Source organism: Cupressus sempervirens, chromosome 8 (assembly GCF_028749045.1).
Source record: "Cupressus sempervirens isolate cs-2001-9-10 chromosome 8, ASM2874904v1, whole genome shotgun sequence".
Classification (NCBI taxonomy): domain Eukaryota; kingdom Viridiplantae; phylum Streptophyta; class Pinopsida; order Cupressales; family Cupressaceae; genus Cupressus; species Cupressus sempervirens.
Window position 1 is genome coordinate 793,570,295 of NC_143125.1, and position 11,559 is coordinate 793,581,853.

At 33.8% G+C, this 11,559-nt stretch overlaps 1 pseudogene across 1 annotated transcript; it reads right to left on the reverse strand.

The window, feature by feature from the left end:
- Positions 1–8,056: 8,056 nt before the first annotated feature.
- Positions 8,057–10,045, reverse strand: LOC149544785 (putative calcium-binding protein CML23 pseudogene; annotated as a pseudogene). Its single transcript, XR_016355070.1, has one exon. The product of XR_016355070.1 is annotated as a putative calcium-binding protein CML23 pseudogene (transcript).
- Between the last annotated feature and the right edge of the window lie 1,514 nt (positions 10,046–11,559).

Genomic DNA, 11,559 nt, shown 5'->3' on the forward strand with positions numbered 1-11,559 from the left:
GCTTGGGGTCATCATTTTCTTTCATATGTTTGTAATAATTATTTGCAAAGGAAGATAAAGTCTTCTTTATTGAAAATGGTTGATGGCATTGTCATTATGACTATTATTTTGCCTTGGATTCCAACTGTGTCCAAGTTTGACAAATTTTATATGAAAATGGGGGTTTTGATGCCTTCTGAATCCAAGCATAAGGTCTGTTTGGCCTCAAAATGCTCTAAAAATTAGAGATCCCCTTATTTTCATGGAAAATACTTGAAAAATGCTAGATCAATTCTGTCAAACCCTCATTCTTTTTTTTCTCCAATTACTGAACAAGGTCAAACTCTAATACCATGAAGGATTTGAGCAATACAAATCCACAAAAATCGAAGAACACCTGCATACAAGAACCACTCACAGAGAAGAAAAAGCAAAAAAGAGGTAAGGGTTTTGCTTTAAAAATATGAGAACTAGATATTAGAACCTGTCACAAAGAAGAAAAAGCAAAGAAGAAGCAAGGGTTTTGCTTTGAAAATATGAGAACTAGATATGATCAGATTGAAAAGATGAGAGATAATTACAAAAGACCAATCCTTATAGAAGGAGATCGAAAACCTAAAAGGGGAACCCTAAGAGGTAAAAGACATTTAATAATTACGAATTAATTATTAAATGTAAATGCAAAGTGTATAAAGTGAAATCTTAAGAAGGGAGTAAAGGTAATTTAATAAATTAACACCTTAGTCTAACATTTAGTTTTCAGTAATCTACTTTCCAAAAAAAATGTTATAATCTCTTGCTCAAATAAGTTGTTTTAAATAATATTGGGTTTGCTATGTTTTGTTTTTCATTGGCAAGTTGAAAGTTCATAAGTAAACAGCTCTTGGGGAAGGAATTCTAATCACTTCTCTTCTACATTCAATAGTTCATTCTCTACATTATCAATGTTATCAACGAATTCTATAAAACATATTATGATTTTGTAATAGGGTGTATGCCCCCTAATAATTATTTGTAAGAGAAGGAATGCCTTCTTCAAAGACCCATTTTGGGAAAATCTACATACATAAGGCTACGGCCCTAGGCACTATTGGGGGTTTCTTAACCCCATTATTTTTCCCTCGATGCCTACACTTGAACAATAAGGAAACTTGCAATAAAGAATATAACTATTTCCACATAACCCATAATAAATCTGAAATAAATATGCAATTGAAATCCACATGCAAGAGAGTAGACAACATACCTACGAAAAATGTGACACAAGATATACCTTAGAAAACCCTCATTGAGGGAAAAACCCAACCTCCAAAAGCATCCATCACCATTTATTATTCAGCAAAAAAATACCATTGCAATACAATCATGGAAGCCTTCACAGTCATAGCCACTACCAAGCAATCTATGTGAACAAGCATGAATCCACACATCGCATGCCATGCTTTCAACCTTCACAAATTCTCCCTTGGCTAACCTGTCAAGCCTTATCACACTCAACTCTTGCCTTTCTTGTCTTCTCCTTGTCACTCCAACAACTACCTTTGTGGTTGCTTATATAGTAGCAAGTCCCACAAAACCACTAAGTGGTATTACATAAACCATGTGCTACTTAACCCACTAACACCACCTTTAATATTGGGCATTTAATTCTTTTCCCCAATATTAAATAATTACATAAAATATTATCGCAATGTTACAATACAACTCATCAAGAATATTCTATGACAATCTTTACATGTTGCACGTCCATCTAGATACAACATTACATAATAAAATAAAATAATACAATATAACAATATTATGTAATGTGTGCAACACCCATTATCTCAACAATCTCCCACTTGTTGTATACATTGCATAGGGTCAATTCGTAGCCACATAAATGAACAAGGGAACAATCCCTCTCAGCACATCCACCATCATGGATCAAAGTACACCAAGTGCTCCATCTTGGTACCTGCAACAAAATCAAAGTATCCAGCATCTCAAAAATGAATGATCTCACCTCCTATTATGCCACTGCCATTGGACATACATAGAAGCCATCTAAAGAGAAAGCCACCCAACCTATCGCATTAGAAGATCATAAAATCCTGTACCAACTAAAATTTCAAGCACAAAAAATCTGATCCAAAGGCAATCACATGTATCTGTAGTTGTCAAATTATCCATAGCTAAAATAACACCCACAGGAAGTGTCAAACCCATCCAACTAGCCATACCTCCAAAAGAATACCAAGTGAATCTCATATCATCAACATATCCAACTTGTAACTTGTATTCACAAGCCTCAAGAACAATACCTGCCACATATATACCAACAAGCTCCCACTGTAAAAAGATAATGTCAAATCTATAACCAATCCACTCATAACATCTCAAAGAAGTGAATCCATATAGTATCAAGGACATCCACAATACATAAACGGATAACTTACAAGAACAACTCTCATATCAAGTCTCCAATAGTCTCCCAAATTCTCCACAACCAACAGAGGAAAGAGATAAAGGAATAATTGTGTCATCTCTCACATACATGAGCACAAACCAGTGATCACAATCTCTAACCAATCTCAAATCCAATGTAAGTGAAACTGAACAGCCAAGAAAATAACCAAGATCGGAGAAACCATGCAAATCATAACTTGTATCATGTCCTTCTACACACACCTCTAAATGTAAACTGTCAAGTATGATCTCCTCCATAATACCCCAACAAGAAGTCGCAACAACACCCAAACCATACCATATAACTAATCATGGATGTAAGCCTCTCACAAGAAGATTAAACTCATAAACCATTCCTAAACCAAGGAATATGCCCAATATAAAACCATCTCCCAAATTCAATTAGCATAACAACATATGCAAATGGAGATAACCAATGCTAAACCATCTCTCAAACAAACCCTCCAGAACTAACTCATTTACCATAGCTCAAGATCCATATCCATGAAAGACATGCATAAATAAAATGCACCTAAGAGAAACAATGGGCTATACCTCTCAAGTAGAAAACTGCTGAGTAGACCAAGAGTGGAGAATGAGAATGCTCATCAAGATATCCAAGTCTCCAACCAAGACTCAACTAAGAACAATCTCCTCTCAAGTCCATATTAAGTGATTGCCCTTCAGATTTCTTGCTAAAACCATCAACTATTCCAACAAATACTTCTCTAATCCAAGAGAAATCAGCATCACCACCATCTCTAAGTATCCATGAGCACCTGTAACTAATCAATGCATGCCAACTCCAAATGCAATATAGCAATATCATGAAGTATCCAGCTTATGATCAATGTACTCAATACCAAAAAACTAAACCAAGATCAATGTCAAAGTTCCAACCATGGCCTCAAGAACATAAACATGACAACATGATCTAAACCATCTCAACCAAAGAGATTACATTCTCCATAAGAACATAGCATGTCACAACTCTAAACGTGTATCAAGAATATACCATGACATAATAATGAAAGTATCATCACACCAAGGATAACATGTCAAATGAAAGCATAAACCACACCTTTACCAAGAACCCTATGTGTCCTCAAGATGCAACCATCTCTACACACCATGAAGATAACTAAGAACCCCATGAGTTCTCAAGATCTAACCATCTTCACACACCATGAAGACAACAAGTGCACCATGCAAATGTCAAAGATGCTTCTGTAACAACAGGATCTAAGACAAACCTCCAACATCTACAAACACTCAATAAGTACATCAATGCCAACAACTCTCACTCAACCGTGGTACTAAGTCACCTATAGCATCATAAAATCCATCTCCTACATGAAGATCCTCCAAGTCTACACTCACACAACCAAAGTGTCAGTACCAAGTGAAACCAAGAAGATACAAACCAAACTAGGAACTAATCCTGCACTATCACCCCATCACTATCCCAAACTCTCACTAAAGTGTCTATCCAAGCTATCCATGACACATGATGAAAAATCATCCTCTAACCATGAGAATCAACTAAGGCATTAAACCATCAAAGAACTCAAAGTGCACATCATGAGCTCCTCAAAAGACACCAAATCACCATGATCCTTAACCAAGAAGATATACCACCATAACTGAATTAGAAATCCAAGCTAATGAACATCAAGGATGTACCTATATAGCCAATCATGTCATGGCAAAATTCATGGCATTATAATCACATCCATGAACTAAGCATCTTACTCTCAATATGTCCAACCTGTAAGCATAAAATAGTCAACCACAATCCTCTGTCATGACTATACCTTATAACAACATATCATCCCTTCCACATGACGAATAATTAGCAAATCATGTGACTTAGGGCATAGACAACCCAAATCCAAGCCACCAATCTGAATATGCATCAATAATGAAAGATCAATGGGCAGAGACAACCCATAACCAAGCCATAAATGCAACCTATAAGTATAGACCGCTTACAACACTGCACAACTTGTAGATCCAACAAGTCATCATACATATCCAAACCAAATATTGATAATCATATCATCATGAGATCGATCTGAAATAATGAACTGAGTATACAATGACATCAAATCTTAAATCTCTAAACATACAATGTCATAAACTCACAATGTTACCATAGTATATATATATATATATATATATATATATATATATATATATATATATATATATATAGTTCAGATCAATATATAACCAAATAAATCATGTCAAACTTGCACCAAATTTAAATCAATGTGTAGAGCTCTCCAAGAGTTTTTCATTGACTACTCGAAGTCCAAAATCCGACTCCGTATGCCCAAGTTACGCCCTAATCTGTGCTCAAAATAAACAACATCTGACTTTAGGGCTCTTAAAACTTGACAAAATCTGAAAATCACAAAAACAAACCTACACCAAGTTATAGTGCTCTAAATTAGTTTTCCAACGCTTATAAGAACTCTGAAATCTGATATTCTAAGAGAAAGTTATAGTCGTTTTACTATGACAGTCTTTTTACCATTTTCACTACGATTTTTCATTTTATTTTATTTTTGTGACAAAAATTCCAACGGGATAAATTTTGACGGCCATTATGAGCTAAAACTAAAAAACTCATCTATTTCCTCTAAACATGGCCAAACTCGAGCATATTATATAACAAACTTTATAGAAATGTCGACCCAGATCCAATGGTGAGGTTTGTTTTTACCCAGGAGGTCACTTCTGCAAGCTCCCTCCCCTAAAACCCTCATTTAAATGAAACATCCGAAGAACCTTGTTGTCCAAAAAATTTCACATGCCCAAATCTTTTAACATCTCATCATAACAGCAAACCCAAAACCCTCAGATATGCAATAAATAACTCATATATCTTGCCCTTTCTTTTATCCTCTCATGCATTCCCATGGATTCAATCTAGGGTTACAATAATAAAACCATAGCTTTGATACCAATTGTAAGGAAACTTGCAATAAAGAATATAACTATTTCCACATAATCCATAATAGATCTAAAATAAATGTGCAATTGAAATCCACGTGCAAGAGAGTAGACAACATGCCTACAAAAAATGTGACACAAGATATACCCTAGGAAACCCTCATTGAGGGAAAAACCCAGCCTCCAAAAGCATCCGTCACCATGTATTATTCAGCAAAAAATATCATTGCAATACAACCATGGAAGCCTTCACAGCCATAGTCACTACCAAACAATCTATGTGAACAAGCATTAATCCACACATCTCATGCCATGCTTCCAACTTTCACAAATGCTTCATTGGCTAACCTGTCAAGCCTTGTTCCGCTCGACTCTTGTCTTTCTTGTCTTCTCCTTGTCACTCCAACAACTAGCCTTGTGGCTACTTATATAGTAGCAAGTCTCACAAAACCACTAAGTGGTATTACATAAACCATGTGTTAAGACCATGTGCTACCTAACCCACTGACTCCACATTTAATATTGGGCATTTAATTATTTTTTTCAATATTAAATAATTACATAAAATATTATCACAATGTTACAATACAACTTATCAAGAATATTTCATGGGAATCTTTACATGTTGCACGTTCATCTAGATACAACATTACATAATAAAATAAAATAATACAATATAACAATATTATGCAATGTGTGCAACACCCATTATCTCAACATGAACGAGGTATTGTGAATATTTATGATATTAATAAAATGGGCATTTTCCTTTTATTGATAAACGAAAAACAAATATAAAATAATTTTTGGATTAAATTGTATATTTGGCATTACATTATATGATCTATTATCCTAATAAAAAAATCAAGGTTAAACATTATAGCATCAACATTTCATATCACACTGTGATCCATCATTGGGATGAAAAGGGCCAAGGAAATAAGGATACTCAATGATCCATAATAAGGATGAAGAAAGTCAAGGAAATGTTTCCTTAACGCTCTTCTTCATGATGATGGATAGTAGAGTGTATTCCTAAACATTCGTGCTAAAACCTTATACACAATTTAATTTAGAAAATGCTATATATTATAAAAATTATGTTATTAGATTATATACTATTTTTTATTATGAAAATGATATTAGTATTAGATGTATTATTAGATATTTAATCAAATTTGCATTACGTTTGATTTGTTATTAAAAACTTCGACATACTTCAATCTTTTGAATTATTCTAAGAGTGCATTTTCTATGCCTCCAAACTTGACTTGTGACATTCCACCTAATTGAAAAGAAAGAACTTAAAAATATTAAATGAAATATTTTTTGAAATAACTATTGACTATGTTTCTAAACCTAACATGTAACCTTCTACCTAATTAAAAATGAAAAGTTAATCATAAGTTAAGCTGTTCTAAAAGGAAATCTCTTTAAAATGTATGTTTTATTACTTGGATGCTAAAATTTATTTTTAAGGCAAAGTTAACATTTTATTAAAATGGTCCAAATTTTGGAGAGTATGAGTCAATGATTAAGGTATGCATATTTATGAATGCTACTTATTAATAAGCTTAGGGTCATCAATTTCTTTCATGGGTTTGTAATGATTATTTGCAAAGTTAACTTTCAAGTTTGTGTGAAAGATATTTATTGAAAATGGTTGATGATATTGTTAGGATGATAATTTATTACACATATTTATAATATAAAAAAAGCATTTTATGCAATTTATTTGGCTTTAAGCAAGCTATCCATTTAAGATGGCATACCCCTCTCAATTGGTAGCATAGTTGCTTGTAGGTTTCTAACATTTGGATTTGCTTTTTTTAAAAGCATTTATGCCATTTATTTGGCTGTAAGCAAGCTATCCATTTAAGATGGCATACCTCTCTTAATTGGTAGCATAGTTGCTTGTAGGTTTCTAACATTTGGATTTGGCTTGATTGTAGCTGCTACTATTATGTTTCCTCTTACTTTTTATGGAATGGCAATAGAGAATTCCTATTCAAAATCCTAATGCAAGGATAAAGTCTTTCACATGTTCTTGGATTCCATTATTTATGCTCCAACCAAGTGGTGACAAGGTCAATAGAGGTATCTTAGGTTGTGAAGGAATGTAGGTCTAGGTGGAATGCAAGGGCTGAGAGTTTCATTCTAAACATCTCTCAAAATTGTTGGTGGCCCTTGAACTAAAGTTTTGATTGTTATAATGAAGGTGCTCAAAGAAACAAAGAGATGTTCCTCGGAACATACTTCCCTTAAAAGTAGATATGAATGCTCTAATCGACTCAAAGAATATGGGTAAGCAAGGGAAGTGGGTGGGACTCAAGGAGAGTTTGGTAAAAATTGAAAAAGAGGTCGTTCTTGCTCTAGTATTTTGGTTCCTTTCATATTTGGAAGCATAATAAGTGATCCTTCAAGAATTAAAATAGATTGTTCTTTGTGTTGTTTTTGCTCTAATGTTAAGTGTAATGTTGCATCCTCAGAATCAATATTAGTTATCTTTTATTGTTGTTCTTACTATTATCAATGATATATTTTTCAATGTACATGTCAAAAGAGGAGAAAACAAATGCCTCAAATTACTAGTCTAAAGAAAATTCCATTATAATGTCTAACAAAATTAACAAACAATATAAAGTCACTAACAATAACAATGAAAATAATATGCATAAAATCCTTACAATGATTATTTGACTTTCAAAAACCCAATAGTATTACTATTGAGATCGTTTGTACAATATTAAGATTACACTATCCCAATATTGTTAAATTGTACACCAACACAATCGTACCTAAAGACCCGACAAAAGAACCACGACTTTCCCCATTGCGCTCATTTTAAAACTTCCACAAGCTCTGATTTTACAAGGAGTCATTTTTATCTTCTTTAAAACATTCTCTCTCCATGTCCAAAGTCATATCACGAATTTTAACCTAATATTATATATTTTAAAATTTTCATTTTCGTGACCTAACTTTAAAGCAAGCCAAACCTGATCATGGTGAATCCTCCCATGTCCGAGAAGAAGAAGATTTTAAGCTCAGGGAGCGAGTCTAAGCCATCATCATTTGCTTGAACTCCCCAAAATTGACGACCCCATCCCCGTCAGAATCTACACGCTTTATCATCAAATGACAGTCATCCAAACTGCTCTCTTCGCCCAGACGTCTCATAATTTCATGGAGGTCCTGAGCAGTGATGACACCCTTTTTATCTACATCAAACAGCGTGAAAGCGTCTCTCAGCTCAGACTCGGCGTCAAAACCATCGATCTGGGGACTATTTAGACGGATAAAATCCGTCAAATCGATATACCCGTCACCATTCGAGTCGGCCTCTCTAATCATGGCCGTCAGTTCTTCCTCGCTCAGATCCTCATCCCCAAGCGAGGCGAGCACATTTCTCAGCTCAAAGGCAGAGATTTTGCCGTCACCGTTGGCGTCAAAATGCTGGAAAACTTCCGTCAACTCGCGCGTCTCAACCCCATTTCGACGGCTCTTGGGATGCGTCAACTCTGTCGATTTGGCGGAGTCGGTGGACTTGACGGACTCTGGGGGAGAAGAGGGATTGACGGACTCTGGGGGAGAAGAGGGACGGCTCTTTTTCTTCACAAAGAAGTTTTTCAGAGCCTTCCGGGGACTCGAACCGGGGCTGAAGGGACCCAAACGGGGAGATTTGACGATCTCCGGGGACTCCGACGGGGACGGGGTGGACATCTTTTTTTCTCCGTTACGTGACGGAGATCTGCGGTACGACATCAATCTTCTTCTGAGCTCCATGGGTGATCTCAAAAACGGGAGTTTTGGACACCCAAATGCTCAAATTGCATGGATCAGAAGAGCCTGCGCGCAACTGCCCAGATGGGAATGCATCGGTGAGTATTGATCTTTGATCAATACACATTGTGTATATGTTGGGAGATGGGTGTGTATATATATATATAGGATTGTGAGACTAGGCCTCGGCGAAGTTGCAGAGAAATGGGCGTTGGCCTTATCGAAGTACTCTGATGGCGGACAGATTGGACAGACGAAGCATCGAGGAAGCTGGGGTCGAGGACAAAGTTGTGTCTATTTGAAGAAAAAGATGTAAAATAATGGAAGGAGAGATTAAAGAAAGGGTGAGGGAAGCTTCTTAGCAATTTCCTCCATGATGGGGTTAGGTGACCTAGGCTATGTTTGACATCTTTGTTGTCATCACATCAAGGGAACATGTGTTGAGAGAGAATATGAGTAATTTTGCATCTTTGTGGGGTATGCAAAGGACAATTTACAGCTCAAACACATTTATATGATGTCACAGTTGTTTTCAATTCATATTCCTTCACCTTGTGGTGTGTATAATTGACCAAGAGAGTGGTCATTCACTTGGGAGGGACACATTGGTTTCTATTGCAAATCTTGCAAGAGACGTACAACATGGTGTTTTGCATTTTGCTTTGTATGAAGGCATTTCTCTTTGGCACTCGCTAAATAGTCGAATATTTTGTACTGGCTGTCGAGCTTCCGTTTTTCCTATTTACAACAAAATGTACAATCTGTCAATGTATTTATGTTCATCCCATGTCAATATATTTTGTCAGAATAAGCAAATAGTACAAAAAGCGGTGAGGTGTTTTATGTGGGCCCTCGAATTGCCCACTTAAAGCAATTTTAGTTTACCGAATCTTCCATTTTTCCAAATGACCATTTCGAATAAATTCAAGGCTTATTTGTATGAAAAACAACATTTAATTGAAAATAAAAATCATATGATGTTTAATTTATGTTAAAATAATTAGTTTAGATGAAAATTTGCTATGAATGACCCATAATTTTTTTTGGGTAGAAACATGTTATATAATAATCTCGATGATAAATGTATTTGTAATAAATGAAAGAATTTAATTTTCTAATAAAAATTATTAAATTTAAAAATAGATATCAATATTTTTTTAATAAAATAAGCATTACAATCTACTTTATCATATATATATACACACAATTTAGATTAAAATTTAAAATTTATTTTTTTAATTTTTATATATTGTTGATTTGATTTTTCTATGTTTTTCACATTTGTTGGATTGCTAATATCTAAAAGGGAAACATATTATATGAAAATAAATCTAAAATATTTGTGTAAACCTAGGTTTATTTCAGTGTATCAATTGCAATCTACATATATATCAAATTTCACAATTATTTCTTTCTATTTTATAAATAAGTATAGATCCAACTACCTTTTAGAAATGATAGACAAGAATTCATATGAACATAATGACTTATTCTACAATCTTTAGAAATCCAAATAGTAAGAAAGAAAGATTTTTATAAGACATTCTAAAAATAAAGGATAGGTCACCTATATGTAGAAGGCTAACCTTATTACTATTTGCATTGTGGGGATGTGAAGAGGAGTAGATGTAGAGTGAATGTTCAATAGAAATTGTCTTGGTAAAATCAAATGTTAGTTAGTAATGGAGGTCTTTTTATCATATGTTTAAGGACATTTGAAATAATCATATGTGATATTTATGTATCTTTTTATTATATAAAAAATAATTCTCTTATAAATGAGGTTTTTATTTCAATATTATTTAGATATGGGTGGACGATGTTTTGGTAGGTAAGTATTATCCTATGTTGAATACATAGATTTTTATCTCAATAATGACATTTTAACATTTATGTATTTTATTTTTACATATGTTTATATAAATTTTATTTATATTTTTATAATTACAAATGTAGATTTGGTGGACTCACGTATTGAATATAAGAGTATTTTTAAATTGGTATAAAATCAACAAAAACATTTGATTTGTAAAACAAATTGCAACAATCATTCTTTCCATTTATACTTCTAGACAATATCATTAAATTGTAAAGTCGATTACAATTAATCTTTCTTTATTCAAAATATACATATTAAATTTTATTTAAATTAATATTTCTATTATAAATTTAGATTTTCCATTTATTATTAATATATTTCTTCTAATAAAATCTAAAAGTATTTTTTAATTCTTAGGAACAACACTTTATCCCCTGCGGTTAAAGACGTCACCCTTCCTGATAGTAAGGAAATTATCAATTGCCAACTTGCTGATGACACCTCTCTTTTTAATGAAGCCTCTGAAGCTAATTTTGAAGCCATGATCAATAAACTCAATTTTTTCTGTAAAA